Consider the following 16,390-nt stretch of genomic DNA (forward strand, 5'->3'; position numbering starts at 1 on the left):
TGTTCCAAGCATTAAAATCCTTATCAAGATTAGTAACTTTATCCATAATTTCATTGTATTTTTCTTCTAAAAATTGACTTTCATTTAATGATTCTGTAGCTCCTTCCATCTTTGACATTACTTTGTACTCTTCTTTCTTATCTAAAGCTCTTAATACATCATCTATATTATGTTTTGATTTAATTTTCCTTGCCTTCTTTTCCATTGGACTGAAAATTAATACAAAGGGAGGTAGATAAGTTAGAAAAAGAATACATCATTTGGAGAAGGACTTGCAGTTAAGAAGCTCAGAACAAAAAACGAAGGGTACTCATCAGTAAAAAGCTTGAATATAATACCTTACAAATATATAAGATAGAAAAAGCCATAATGAGGACAAGGCAATGATATTTATTACGAGTTGGGGGAAAGAGCTCAAAGTCCTATTTTGGCAATAGGTTTCCTGGACAATCAATGCAATTGAAACAGAAACCAATAGGATCTCTTATAAACCACAGGATATTAATGAGGCTTTTAAATCATTGTTCTAAATTATATAAATTGGAATCACAAGTGTTCATAAAATAGATCATGATTTGCTTTGCCTAAATTAGATTGGCCTGACCAGATGAAATTGAATGCACCCTTTACTCAATTGGAAATAGAGGAAGCAGTGAATTCACAACATGTTAATAAGTCCCTCAGTGAAGATGGCTTTTACAAAGAATTTAAGGACTTATTAATGCCTTTTTATGGAGGTATTGAATCAGCCAGTTGGATCGTACACTTTGCCAGAATCCTCAACAGAAAAAATAATGGTGATTCCTAAGAAAGGTAGGGATCCATTGAAACCATCATCATAAATGCCAATTTCTTTATTAAATACAGATTATAAAATACTAGCCAAGTCTTTGGCAAATAGGTTTGGCAAAATATTTGCCTAAATTAATAAATATGGATCAAACTGTGTTTGTGAAGAAAAGGCAGTCAGTAGATAATATAGCAAGCCTGCTTGGTGTAATTCATTTGGCCCAGAGAAGAGGTAAACGTACTGCGGCAGTTGCTCTGGCTCTATTTATATTGGCCATAGAATCCTTAGCGGAAATAATTTGACAGGATCCAAACATCAAGGGGTTTAGAGCAGTGGTTTTCAACCTTTTTCTTTCCACTCACCACTTTAAGTAATCCCTATGCCATCGGTGCTCTGTGATTAGTAAGGGATTGCTTAAAGTGTTTTGTGAATGGGAGGGGAAGGTTGAGAATCACTGCTCTAGACTTGTTTCTGAAGTATTTTGCTTGAGAAAAATTGACATTGGCCCATTTCCTTTGGAATTAAGAAACCGTGCACCTAACAAGTCAATTAGGTACTATTAAAACAGTGGTTTTTAAACTTTTTCTTTCCACCCAAATACCACCTTAAGCAATCCCTTATTAACCACAGAGCACCTATGGCATAGGGATTACTTAAAGTGGTATGAGTGGAAAGAAAAAGGTCGAGAACCATTGGTTTAGAGTGAAACAAGATCAGTCTCTTTGCAGACGATGTATTAATATATCTGACAGAACTTGTGACTTCTCTACAAAGGCTGCATTTGCAATTGGATGATTAGGGGAGGGTCTCTGGGTATAAAATAAGATATCTTTAATGTAAGGGGACTATACAGACTGTAAAAGAAACACAAAATTCAGATGGCCAAAAATGGCATTAAATATTTGGTGATAAAAGTAGATAATGATTTTAAAAATTTGTATAAATTGAACCATCTCTCCTTGCTCAAGTAAGTTGAAGAAGATTTAGTAAATGGGTTATTCTCCCAATAACATTAATTGGAAGAGTAAATTGTATTAAAATGAATGTATTTCCATGACTACAATATCTTTTCCAGGGTCTTCCAATACCATTACCGCAGAAATTTTTTCAAATCTTGAATAAATTAGGAAATTTCTTTGGAAAGGTAAGTTAGCTAGAATCTCCTGTTATGGAATCCAGATGACCCCAAACACCAGCAGCAATAGATATGCATCACAACACAGGGTTACTTAAACAAAAGTAGTTTTTAAATTATATTTGAACAAGAAAACAGAATTAAACTTTAACTTATTACTTAACCTACTTAATCCCCCCTCTAATATTAAGCGCATGTGTGTGTAATATATATTTAAGATTAGAAAAGTTCTTTGGATTACAGTCCAATCTCACTGGTAGCAGGCAATTCTTGTACTGTGGACAGAAGTAAGCATTAACAAAGTTCACCAGTCTTTGGTGCTTAACAGGCAAATGGTTACTCAGGAGGGTTCTTGTTGGTGTTCAGAGAGAGATTCCTTTTCCAGGTCATCTGCAATTGATTACTTCTCAATCAGTCTTGCTGATGAAACTTGCCCCCTTAAGGGTTCTCCAGATGATCCTCTTTATTTCAGGACACCTTTTAGTCTGCCAGTCTTCTCCGTTGACTAGGCAGCCTTCCAAAGTTTGCCAGCTTGTCCTTCAGGAACTGATTTCTGTCTCCTTTCTCTCTCTGAGAGCAAAACTCTTCTCCTCTGCCTGCAAAGATCACATGCTCTCCCAGCCAAGTTGCTGTCCATACTTTGTTGCCTCCTGCAAAAAGCATTCTGCAGAAGTCCCGCAAATATTCTGTGTTTTAAAATGTGTGTATCCAAGCAGCTCTAACAATTCCTCCCAAACCACCTCTAAATACTCTGTCACACTCTCTTGAAAAATTAACTTGGAAATATCATATGGGAGGTTTACAACTCCCAAATTTCAAATATTTCTATTGGGCGGCCCAAATGACATTTGTCTCTTCCCTCTGATGGGTGGAAATTGAATTGCACAAAGTTAGAGAGAGAGTGGCAGAAGACTTTATAATAAAAAATGAAATATTAAATTTATTTTTGATGATAAAGCACATTTTGATTATCTGGCACAAATTGAATAATTTAATTGGTTCAAAGAAAAAAAAAACTCCAAAAATGCTCTTGATTCAAAATAGAATAATTCGTTTAACTATGGACAATTTAATTCTATTTTTCTTTCTATTTGTCATTTTTTTCCCCCACTTGCATCCATGATATCGCTGGAGTCTTCAACTACTGTGACAATTTCCTGCTCCCAACTGGCTCATCTTCAACAACATTGTCGTGTAGTCTCCCTATACTCTATTTCCATCCCACACCAAAAATGGTCTGAGAGCACTTCATTTCTTCCTCTTTGGCTTGGCTTCGCGGACGAAGATTTATGGAGGGGGTAAATGTCCACGTCAGCTGCAGGCTCGTTTGTGGCTGACAAGTCCGATGCGGGACAGGCAGACACGGTTGCAGCGGTTGCAGGGGAAAATTGGTTGGTTGGGGTTGGGTGTTGGGTTTTTCCTCCTTTGCCTTTTGTCAGTGAGGTGGGCTCTGCGGTCTTCTTCAAAGGAAGTTGCTGCCCGCCAAACTGTGAGGCGCCAAGATGCACGGTTTGAGGCGATATCAGCCCACTGGCGGTGGTCAATGTGGCAGGCACCAAGAGATTTCTTTAGGCAGTCCTTGTACCTCTTCTTTGGTGCACCTCTGTCACGGTGGCCAGTGGAGAGCTCGCCATATAACACGATCTTGGGAAGGCGATGGTCCTCCATTCTGGAGACGTGACCCACCCAGCGCAGCTGGATCTTCAGCAGCGTGGACTCGATGCTGTCGACCTCTGCCATCTCGAGTACTTCGACGTTAGGGATGAAAGCGCTCCAATGAATGTTGAGGATGGAGCGGAGACAACGCTGGTGGAAGCGTTCTAGGAGCCGTAGGTGATGCCAGTAGAGGACCCATGATTCGGAGCTGAACAGGAGTGTGGGTATGACAACGGCTCTGTATACGCTTATCTTTGTGAGGTTTTTCAGTTGGTTGTTTTTCCAGACTCTTTTGTGTAGTCTTCCAAAGGCGCTATTTGCCTTGGCGAGTCTGTTGTCTATCTCATTGTCGATCCTTGCATCTGATGAAATGGTGCAGCCGAGATCGGTAAACTGGTTGACCGTTTTGAGTTTTGTGTGCCCGATGGAGATGTGGGGGGGCTGGTAGTCATGGTGGGGAGCTGGCTGATGGAGGACCTCAGGTTTCTTCAGGCTGACTTCCAGGCCAAACATTTTGGCAGTTTCCGCAAAACAGGACGTCAAGCGCTGAAGAACTGGCTCTGAATGGGCAACTAAAGCGGCATCGTCTGCAAAGAGTAGTTCACGGACAAGTTTCTCTTGTGTCTTGGTGTGAGCTTGCAGGCGCCTCAGATTGAAGAGACTGCCATCCGTGCGGTACCGGATGTAAACAGCGTCTTCATTGTTGGGGTCTTTCATGGCTTGGTTCAGCATCATGCTGAAGAAGATTGAAAAGAGGGTTGGTACGAGAACACAGCCTTGCTTCATGCCATTGTTAATGGAGAAGGGTTCAGAGAGCTCATTGCTGTATCTGACCCGACCTTGTTGGTTTTCGTGCAGTTGGATAATCATGTTGAGGAACTTTGGGGGGCATCCGATGCGCTCTAGTATTTGCCAAAGCCCTTTCCTGCTCACGGTGTCGAAGGCTTTGGTGAGGTCTACAAAGGTGATGTAGAGTCCTTTGTTTTGTTCTCTGCACTTTTCTTGGAGCTGTCTGAGGGCAAAGACCATGTCAGTGATTCCTCTGTTTGCGCGAAAGCCGCACTGTGATTCTGGGAGAATTTCTTCCTAACCTGTTTCCTTCCACCTTCACTCTTCTGACCAGCTGAACTTCAACAATTTAACAATTTCACCTTCAATATCACTTTTTTCAAGTCAAAGTTGGATCTTTAGTGCCAATGAATGGGCCCAAGCTATATCTGGCTCTTCTTTGGATTTATGAAGCACTCACCATTTCAAGTCCATTTGCCCACTACCTGGGCATATTTCAAGTCCACAATACATTCACCCGACATGGTCCGCTTGGCATTCAGGGCTGCAAAGACTTCACCATTTCAGTTCCTCTGGTGTTCCATGCTGTTCTCTCCCCTTCAGGTACGCTGGCTTATCAGGGGCTGCTGAGCACTCATCCTTACAGGTCCATTTGCACACCACCTTGCTGTGTTCATTTAAAGTTGAGCAGGGCCTTCACCCTCTTAGGGCTCCTGGCGTTCCACACAGTTCTCTCGCTTTCATGTTTACTCCCGAGTCGTGAGCCACCAGCACTCACCCTTTTCAAGTCCTTGTGAACACCACTCTGGCATATTCCTTTCAGGTCCACAATGCATTTCACCCAACACACTTACCCTCACCTTCAGATCTGCTGCACTCTCTCTCCTGTCCACTGGCCCATCAGGATGCCTAGCACTCAACCTTTCATATCTGTTGACCCTTCAAGGTACGAAGAAGGGCTTAGGTCTGAAATGTTATACATCTTTACCTCCTATGGATGCTGCAAGACCTGGTTAGTTCCTGCAGCATTTTTGTGTTTACTACAATCACAGCATCTACAGGCTTTTCTTCGTAGTTTATCCTACATCGGCTGTTGGAATTCACCTTTTCAGGTCCGTTTGCGCACCACCCTAGTGTGTCTTTAAGGTCCACAACACCTTCACCTGACACAGTCTGCTTGACATTCAACCTTTCAGATCTGCTTCATCATCAGCCTTTGCTACTTTCTGTGCCATACTCATCAATTTTACATTATCTTTAATCTCCTTTGATAACCACATTCTTACAGAATGTTAAAGCACAGGCACAGTATTGTGGGCAGAAGGGTCTGCACTATCTATGTAAACCTACTCCACAACAATCAAATTTTCCCTGCCTCATACCCATAACCATTTTTCTTATATCCATTTACTTATCCAAGATACTTTTGAATGTCTTATTGCTCATAGAGTTTCTCTTTCTGGTTGGGATATTGTTTTGCTGAGATATCACCTGGCTGTTTAAACATTCATTACTGCTCATCTATTGATCTGTTAGCGTATTTATACACTCCACTTTGAAGAACTTCATCTTCATATCACTTTGCAAGAGTGTGTGGAAATTAGGTCAATGAGTCAATCCATGACTAGTTCTGCTCTCAGGACGAGGTCTTCCATGTGAGATAATCAGAGATGTCCTCCTTCTTCAAACAATGTGGATTTCCCTCTACCACCATCAACTCAGCCGTCACCCACATATCCTCCATCTGTCCTGGCCCCCTCAACTCTTCCTCAGCTACATCAACATTTACTTTGGTGCAGCCTCATGCACCCAATGATGAGCTCATAAACTTTATCCACTTTGCTGCCAACTTGCACCCTGATTTCAAATTCACATGGTCCATCTCCAGCAACACTCTCCCTTTTCTCAATCTCTCGATCACCATCTCAGGAGACAAACAATCAACAGACATCTTCTACAGCTACCTCGACTACACCTCTACAACCATGAAGGATTTCATTACCCTCTCATCCATCTCCATCACATCTGCTCCCAGAAAGAGGTCTTCCATGCAAGATCATCAGAGATGTTCTTCAAATAACGTGGCTTTCCCTCTACCACCATCAACTCAGCCCTCACCCACATATCCTCCATTACCTGCTTATCCTCTCTGCCCCCACATACAGCAAGGACACAATTTCCTTGTCCTCACCAACCACCTCATCAGTCTCCACGTCCAATGTATCCTCCCTCCTCTACCATTATGCGATTTCCCCCACCAGACACATCTCTCCATCTTCCACAGGGACCACTCCCTCCATGACTCCCTGTCCACCAATTGTCCCCTTGGCACCTCACCCTGTGACTGCAAGAAATGCTCCACTTGCACCAATTTATCCTCCCTCACCATCGTTCAGGGCTCCAAACAGTCCTTCCAAGTGAAGCAACATTTCACTTGTGAATCTGCATCTGGTGCTCCCATTGTGGTCTCCTTTGCATCACAGGGACTGGACACAGTCTGGGAGATCATTTTGTTCAGCACCATAGCATGAATTTCCCAGTGGCCTTCCCAATTCATCAACCCATTTCCTCACAGTCATGCCTGTCCATGGTCTCGTACTGCCAGATTGAGACTGCCTGCCAATTGGAGGAACAGCACCTCAATTTCTATCTGGGCACCCTCCAACTTGTGGCATTAACATCAACTTCTCCAGTTTCCATTAACCCACGCCCTTCTTCCCCCTGTCACCTTTCCCCCAGCAATCTCTCCTTCTTTTCCTTCTGTCTCCTTTCACAGAGTTAAATTCGATTCTCACCTCTTATCATCGCCAAGTAACGCAGTTTGTTGGCCTTCGGCTCCTCCCCAAGCCATTCTTCAGTCTTTATTCTGAGGTCTTCCTGTTCTTTGTTTATAGAACCGTCGGTAACACAACTTTCCTATCGACGCTGCGATACCTGCTAAGCTTCTGCGAGTATTTACTCAGACACGCCCACATTTCCCTCCGTCACCAGGCACGTGCCATCCATTGATCCGCGGCTTCTGCGCATGACGTCATAACTTCGCTTCAGGAGAAACCAAATAAAGGGAATGGGGGGGGGGGGGGAATGAAATAAAAAGATGGATCAAAGTTTCATTATTCATACTCTACGAAACTTTCAATTTGGGGAAAAAAAACTATACAGTAATTTGAAAAATCAAAGTAAGAGCGTTTGAATCTGCAGAAGAATGTTGGTATGTGAATCCACTTTTTATTGCACCAGTTGGTCTGTTCGGCTCTCGTGGCCGTCGCCATTTTATGCGTGTGGCGGTTGGCGTCCCGGTCCGTGTTGGCCATTACTGAACGGAGGAGTTGCCTCAGGGCGAGGGCCAGGTACGGATGAATGGGCGGCGGGCGGTGGAAAGCTCGGAGTTGAGTTTGATAGGGTTGGGTTCGTCTCCTTTGGCTTTTCCTCGCGCCGCTGGCAGCCGGTGCCCCCGGGCCCGGCGACGCAGCGTCACTTGCCCCGGCTCGGGGCCCCGCTCCTCGCAGGGCTCTTGCGTTGCCGTCGTTTCGCGTTCTCTGGGGGGAGGGGGAGGGGGGGGGTCAAGTCACTGGTTGGCGTTGTCCTTTAAGAAAACTATTTTCAGATTGATCTTGTGCCGCATTTGTGTTGGAAATTCCGTTAAAACTTAGGATCACCCTCACTTTTTTTTTGCGGGGACAATAGCTGTCTGATGGAAAGTCTGCAATAAATGTAAACACGTATAAAACGCGAGCAATGAATTACGCCGGGGTGCTGTGGCCGAATCATTTGCCAAATTTTATCTCCGTGTACCAGCGTGGTGGATCTATTATGGATTGTAATCCCTTATTTTGATAGGTGCGCTATTACCACACGTTTCAAATTTTTAACAAATGAAAGGGGGGGGGGGAGGTGGGAATCCTAGCATTTGAAGGACGAACGTAATACTTGGAGCACTGGGGTTGGTATTCCCAGTAAATTGTTCCTCCTTGCGAAATTCAATCCGCGGGAGGAACTCAGCGGGTCGAGCAGCATCAGAAGGAGAAAAGGACCTGTCAAAAAGTTTCGATTCGGAACCCTTCATCACGAATCATCAACAAGGGTTCCGACCCGATCCGAGGACACTCCTTTTCCTCCAGCAGATTACTGTTAACTCCAGCATCTGCAGTTTCTTGTCTCCGGTTCTTCTGTGTTGGTAATATGGTTAATTGTGGAATGTTACAACATGAATGATTGTAATTCTTGAACCTGGCAGAACAAGTGGATTTTAACAAAAAATTGATTTCCTTGACTCCCTCATACAGACCGAGGAATGCAAAAGCAAGAAAGTTGACAATCTAAGATATCAGTCATATTACACTTCATCTAGAGCAGGGGTGTCAAACTCAAATTCACGGAGGGCCAAAATTAAAAACTTGGATTAAGTCAAGGGCCGAACTAAATATTTATTGAAAATTTTCAACATCTGCATGTTTTCTCTTCTTTCCACATATGTAATGTTAAACTTTTTCTTATTAAAATAAATGTTTAATAATAGTTTTGGATAAACTCTTTCCAGAAGCATTAACAAATGAGAAATAAAATATTCAATAAATAATATTTCTCTATAGAGGATTTGTCAAATGTTGCTAGTGTGCTGTCGAATAGTAAAATCTGAGGGCTATTGAGAATGTGGGAGAATAACATGATTCCTGAAACAATCAAATGGGTGACTGATTGTGGGCATGAACTCTAGCAGGGTTATTTGCCATGCCCTTTTTCCACTGGTACAGATATCCTTTGATTTACACACTTTTCAAGTTTTATGCCTAATGAGCTTGTATCCTGGTGCAGGACCATTTTTAACCAGGAATATATTTATCACTGTGACATGAAACCATTGGAAGATCGTTTTATCCTGAGATTAAAGTTCATAATACTTACTCAGGCCTGTGTGCGGGGTTTGCGGAGGATCGGGTTGGACAACAACAGTGCGGGGGCATCGGCTCTCACTGCAGGGCGGCATCTCTGTGGATCAGCGGCCCCGTCACTGTGAGTCGCGGGTTGGCCTGCGGCAGGGAGGGGGAGTGGGCAACGGTCCTGGCGAGATCAGGCCCGAGGCCTCCGGTTCCGGGCGCTGGGAAGCGGCCTTGGCTTCCCCTGACACTGGCCAGGCTGCGCTGCGGTGGGGGGGCGAGCGGGGGGACACGACAGTGCGGGGGCATTTCGGCGGATCAGCGGCCCCATCACCGTGAGTCGCGGGTCGGCCTGTGGCAGGGAGGGGGAGTGGGCAATGGTCCTGGCGAGGTCAGGCCCGAGGCCTCTGGTTCCGGGCGCTGGGAAGCAGCCTTGGCTTCCTCTGACACCGGCCAGGCCCCAAAACCAGAGTCCACGGTGAGACCCTGCAATGTAAACAGAGGAGGTGGGGGCGATTAGCGGGCTGACGCCAATGCATTCTGGGATTTATAGAATAAGCTGTGCATGCGCTATACTGGCGCGGCAGCTAGCGGGCCACCTCTAATACATTTTTGAAATGATCTTGCGGGCCAAATATAATTATATCGCTGGCCAAATTTGACCCGCGGGCCAGAGTTTGACATGTGTGATCTAGAGTATTAGTCTCAATGTCTGCAAGGGGTAGTAAGGGTGCAAACTCTCTGGAAAAACAAAATGTGATGACCACTACATAATACACATACATAATCTAAAACTGTTAATATATAAACAAAAAACACAATAGAAATTATATCAGTGAATCAACCACTTGCATTGAATACATTGAAAAGTTGCAACGATTGGACCTGAAATCACAAAATGGAGCTATGTAAACAAATTTCACTCCATTAGAACAGTTCACAGCAGGAAATCATTGGATGTGATCTGGAAATTGGTCATCAGGTAGTTTTTTTTTGTTTACTCAATATATATCCTTCCAGGGTGCAAGGATCAGGCATTTTTCTGAATGGCTGAAGGACATTGTGATAGGAGAGAGTGAACATCTAGTTCTATGCATGTAGGTGCCAATGATATTGGTAAAAAGCAAAATGAGGTCCTACATGCTGAATTTAGGGAAACGAGATAAATGGTTGGACCTCAATGTACTAATTTCAGGATTACTACTGGTGTCAGAGCAGGAATAGCAGAATAGTTAGGATGAATGCATGACTTGAGCAGCATGGAGGAGGAAGGGTTTCACAATCTTGGTGCATTGGAACTGGTTCTGGGGGAAGATAGGGCCAGAATAAATTAGATCCTCTTCATGTTGTCAGGTCTGTGTCCTTGGGGGATTGTTTGCTTGTGCTAATGGGGAAGGTTTAAATTGATATGGCGGGGGTGGAAATCCATGCAGAAAGACTGAGGAAAGCAACATGGAGACCAAAGCAAAAGTTGGAAAAGAAGAAAGTAAACGTAGAGTACAGAAAAGTCAAATTGCAAAGATTACTTGCTTGTAAAAGGACAATGGAAGAGCATTTTATCTGAATGTCCTTAGTTTTCGAAACAGTGTCAATGAATTTGTGACAGAATCAAAATCAGGGTAATCCTTTCAGATTGTTTGAGGAATCCTGCAAACCAATCATACTATCTATAGCCCCTTTGACACTGGCACCTTGTCCTAGGAGCCAATATAGGGGGATGTCATGTGATGCTGTAGAGTTAGGACGTCGGAGTCTAACCCTCTTGGTGAATTAGTAAAAAAAGTGCCGAATAAGAAATGCTTTAAACTATTAAATACTTTTAAAGTACACTCAAAAACTGCTACAATATTTTTAAAATGTCTCCAAAGAAATATAAGGCACCTGCTGCCTGACCTAGAGCCCGATATGAAGAGAAGGTCAAAAGAGATCTGAGGACTACCGCGAGTCAGAATCAGGGAAAATTTTAGTCAATAACATTAAAATATTAGGTCTAAAAGAAGGAGTGGAGGAGCAAGATCCAATTGGTTTCTTTATGAAATGGATTCTTGAAGTAATGGGCCAAGTGAACTTTGATTGCCGAAAAGAGATTGAAATATCACATAGAGCTCTTAAACCAAAACAGCTTCCAAATCAGAACCCATGCTCCGTGACAAGGCCAATAATAGTAAATTATGGTCCTCTATCCGAAGTAACATGTGCCGATAAACTAAAATGAGACACCCAGGAACTGAGGAATGCCTGAGCACAGGTGTCTGTAGTAGCATCTACCATAGGCACGGCCTTGGGCCATCGTATAAACCTGTCTATTACTATAAAAAGATAACAGTATCCTCTTGAAACAGGAAGTGGACCAACGATGTTCATGTGGACATGAGCAAAACACTGAGTAACTGCCATGAAGGACTGCAGTGGTACTTTTGTATGCTGCTGAACTTTTGTTTTTTTGGCAAGTAATGCAGGACCTCGCCATTTGTGTAATGTCTTTTTTAAGACTGTGCCACATGAACCTGTCCGAAACCATATGAACATGGGCGTGAGAGACGTTGCACAGAGTCGAAAACTTGTCGTTTCCACGATGCTCAAACTACTGGGCGTGAGTGTGCTGTTGATATATCACAGAGGCGTAGTTTGTCATCAATTCCAAACTGGACATCTTTCAATTGCAGGTTTGAGATTGTAGTCCGATAAGCATTTGTCTCCTGGTCATGTTCTTGGACCGTGGCCAAAGTGTGTAGTCAATACCTTGATCTACAGACGAAACCGTGAGTGGAGCAGAGCATTGTCTTTTCTGGAAATATGTAGTATTTTTGTGGAAAATTCTGAAATTAATGATGATTGCTGTTGTCTTGCTGATAAGGGCTCTACAACCTTGGAAAATGCAAATATTAAGGGCTTGTGGTAGGTGTACATAGTAAAATCTCTGTCCTCCACAAAATAACAGAAATGTCAAATAGACAAGAACTCCTTATCAAAAGCACTGTATTTCTTCACTACTTCACAAATATGGCGGATGAAGAATACTAACAGTTTTCATTGGCTGTTGACATATTGATGAAGTGCACCTCCTATGGCCATACTGGAAGCATCTGTAGAAAGGGCAGTGGCTGCATTTAAAACTGGGTAGCTGTGCATAGTGGCATGAGCCAGCAAATCTTTCGTCTTCAAGAAGGCGTTGTTTCCCTCTTCCATTCAATGAATGGTTCTGGTGCTTCCGGACATTAAATCAAAAAGATGCTTCATGATATGAGCTGCTCCTAGAAGAAACCAACTTTTAGCCATAGCTGGTCTTGAGCACTTGGTAATGGCCTCAACTTTGGATGGCATCAGAGTCACGCCTTCTTGAGTAATCCTATGCCCCAAGAAATAATCATGTCTAAAAATGCATTTATCCAGATTTAAGGTCAGTCCACACTTTTGAACATGAATAAAAAGTGTATGATGATGTTCCAAATGTTTTTCCTTAGTTCCACTGGCCACTGAAATGTTGTCAAGATAAATGTATCCATCACCTGTTGAAATGATTGAGCATTTAATCCGAATCCATTGATAAAAATTTGAACAACCCAAACTGGGTAGTAATTGTGACTTTTGGAACCTACTTGTACCTGGTGATAACCACGCACCAAGTATATTTTGGAGAAGATCTTTGCTCCATGTCAATTAGTTGAGAAATCCTGAATATGAGGTATCGGATAATGATCTGGGATGTTGACATTGTTAAGCAACCTGTAATCTCCACAAGGTTTCCAAGCTCCATTTTGTTTCTGGACCATATGTAATGGAGATGCCCTGGGACTGTCGAACCTACGAATTATGCCTAGTTCCTCCATCTTGGCAAACTCTTCCTTAGCTAAACACAGCTTCTCTGGAGGGAAGCGACATGCTTTAGAGTGGATAGGAGGGCCCTGAGTTCAAATGCAGTAAGTAACAACATGCTTTGCAGTGGGGGCAGAAAATTGTAGTTGTAATCTCAGGGAAATCTTCCAACAGCTTGGAGAATCTACTGGTTTACTTAATGTTTGAAAGTGCAGAGCAGGGGTATAGGCATCAGCCAAAGGAATAGTCTGAAAAGTAGTTCTGTCTATTAGCTGACACCCTTTTAAGTCGACGAGATATGAATGAGCCGGAAGAAAATCTGCAAAGGTCGGGATACTGCTGCTATTATAAATGGTCAATTGTAGAGATGATTCTCAAACTTGATATTCATCTTCCTGGTGCCAAAGGTCAGAATGTTGTAACTATTAACTGCTCGTAGTTGCAGGTCCAGGGTAGGATGGCGTGTGTCAAAATCGGTGGGTAGAAATACACCAACGTCTGAACCCATGTCCACCAGAAATTTTCGTTGGGACAACTGATCCCTTACATACAGTAGGTTTACATGTTTCTTGCCAACCGCTGCAGCCCTTATTGATATTTGGTCTGGGCATTTCCCGCAAATGGGCAGGGTGGAAGGCACTTTCGGGCATTTACTCCATAATGCCTGTGATAATAACACCAAGATGAGGTGTTCACAGGCTGGTTGCTTGTCTTGGGGTGTTGCCTGCTGAGGGAATGATGTGCTAAGAGCACTAGAGTGTGTCATGGGGTCAATATTGGAGGGGTTGGTTGTGCAAACTTATCTTTCCTCGCTGTGCTTTTTAGCCAGCCAATGAATATCTGCATCTGCCGCTACAGCTCTTTGATAAGCATTTAGAAAATTTGTTTAAACTTAATTATTGTTTAAGAAAATTGCTGAGAATTTTAAAAAATGAGTAGATTTACCAATTACACTAATTGATTGAGTAAATTGTATTAAAATGAATGCTTTTCCTCAAGTACAGTATTTATTTAAATCATTACCTATTGATATTCCTAAAATGTTTTTTAAGGACCTAAATAAAATTATAAGGACATTTTTATGGAAAGGTTAAATGTCAAGAGTTTATATAGAAAAATCAATGTGGAGATTTCAGATAGGAGGTTTACAGCTTCCAAATTTTGAATATTATGACAAAGCAGCCCAGCTAAGATTTCTTTCTTCCTTTTTTGAGGAGGGAGAAAAGGTGGCTTGGGTTACTATAGAAATGAATAAGATAGGTGAAAAACAATCCAAAGAATTTTTATGTAAATGGGGAAAGTAGATACACCAATATTAAGACAGTTGGAGTGTGGCCTAAGGTACATATGGTGCTCGATATTAAGGGGTATGGATTAGGGAGAATTCCATTGGTACAAAATCAATTTATCCCATTCACATTGAATAATATAAATTTTATTCATTGGTCAAAAATTTAATAAAGTCTACTAAAGATTGTTATCAAGGTAGACATTTAATGACATTTGATCGATTGAAAATTAAGTATGGAATACAAAATAATACATTATTTCAATATGATCAGTTAAAAGCTTTTTTACAAGAAAGATTAACCACTTCATATTTGTTGTCAGATGATAATGAAATAGAAATAGTAATATCAAATCCAAATATAAAAGATTATATCTGTGATGTATCTTACTTTTGTGGGGGGGGGGAGTAAAGAAGAAAGACTTGTATAAATCGAAACAAAGATGGAAAAGGATTTTGGCTATAGATATAATTGATCGAAATTGGACACAAATATGTTCTGATAGTATGAAAAATACAATAAATGTCAGGTATAATTTTATACATCAGTTATATTTTACACCTCAAAATTTTAATAAATTGAATTCAGATACTTTGGACAAATGTTTCCGATGTAAACAGGATATAGGTACTTTTTACATTCTTCATGGATGTGTCCAAATTCGAACACTTTTTTTGACCAATTTAATACATTTTCTTTTGCAGGTAATGGGTATTAGACTCTTGAGAAATCCTACGTTATTTCTTTGGGGGGATATTTCATGGATTAATCCAGATTTAAAGTTGGAATGGTTTCAAAAGGAATTTTTTAAAATTGCACTGGCAGTTGCCAGATAATGTATAGCTGTTTCATGGAAATTGGACACTGATTTAGTATTGGATAGATGGCATGAAATGCGAAGTTGTATACCCATGGAAAAGATTATATATATTTTAAAGAATAAATATTTTTTGACTATTTGGTTTCCATATTTGCAAAAGATTGGTGCTATAACCTTATAAAGATCTACACTAAGTTAATTGGTAGATTATGGATTAGAGTTTGTCACTCTCTAGCCTCACCTTATCTCAATTTCTTAGCTAGTGTTTTAGTTAATTGTATATTTTATTTAGTGGATATATTCATAGTTGTAGAGCTTAACATAATTAAGTTACAATTAATTATAACGTAACATCCAGTATTTATATAATTAGTCTATTTGCTTTCTTTACCTTTTCATTGCTTTTGGGGGTTTTCCTGTGTGGGAGGAAAGGGGTGGGGGAGAAAAAATTGATAAAATAGCATGTATTGATTTTGATTTATAATAATTTGGCTATGTATGTATTTTTTACATGTGCCAATAAAATAAAATTTGAAAAAAAAGGAAATAAATATGTAAGGAAATTTCTTTAGAAATGTAAAATGTCAAGATTTTCTATAGAATGATTAATGTGGAAATGTGAATTGGGAGGCCTTGAGCTTCCCAACTTAAAAAATTATTATCAAGGAGCCCAAATGAAATTTTTCACTTTTTTGAAGGTGGAAAAATAACTGACATGGATTAAAATTGAATTGGACAAAATAGGGGAAAGATTAGCAGAAGATCTTTTTATATAAATGGGATTGATAATTAATAATTGGTGTAAAAGATACATCACTGTTGAAATATTTGATTATTTGGAATAAGATAAATGATGAAATTGGAACAAAGGACAATCGATTTTGTGACAGATTATGTTATATTTTATATTCTGTATAGATAAGGAGATAAATTGTGGCAGGTTTTTTTTAGTTAAGATCACATACAGATACAAACACTTCAAAACGGATCTCATTTAAAATGCTAGAGCTCTGCTCAAGTCAGATAGTCCAGGCTCCCGATGCCTTTGGAGAAACTTTGAAGAATGCCTATAAGGACTTCACAAGTAGGTGTTAATTGGACATGCTGTGGAGTAATGGATTATTGTTTTGGAAAGCAGCAGATGGACGAATTCAAAAGATTAGGTATGGAGCTGCAGTCTGTCTGAGTGCAGTTGACTGTTCTAAGAGGGTCATGTGG

General features: G+C 41.2%; 1 protein-coding gene across 3 annotated transcripts in view; it reads left to right on the top strand.

The window, feature by feature from the left end:
• Nucleotides 1-7,612: 7,612 nt before the first annotated feature.
• Nucleotides 7,613-16,390, top strand: part of dhx9 (DEAH (Asp-Glu-Ala-His) box helicase 9) — a 134,513-nt gene continuing 125,735 nt past the window's right edge. Inside the window, exons 1-2 of one of the 3 annotated variants that reach the window (XM_069938192.1) lie at nucleotides 7,626-7,720; nucleotides 11,914-12,009. The gene's annotated coding sequence lies outside the window, so the exon portion shown is untranslated. Of the gene's footprint in view, nucleotides 7,721-11,913; nucleotides 12,010-16,390 lie in introns of all 3 variants that reach the window. The other 2 variants (XM_069938191.1, XM_069938193.1) reach the window with 2 other exon arrangements.

This window comes from Narcine bancroftii, chromosome 5, assembly GCF_036971445.1.
Source record: "Narcine bancroftii isolate sNarBan1 chromosome 5, sNarBan1.hap1, whole genome shotgun sequence".
NCBI classification, from domain to species: domain Eukaryota; kingdom Metazoa; phylum Chordata; class Chondrichthyes; order Torpediniformes; family Narcinidae; genus Narcine; species Narcine bancroftii.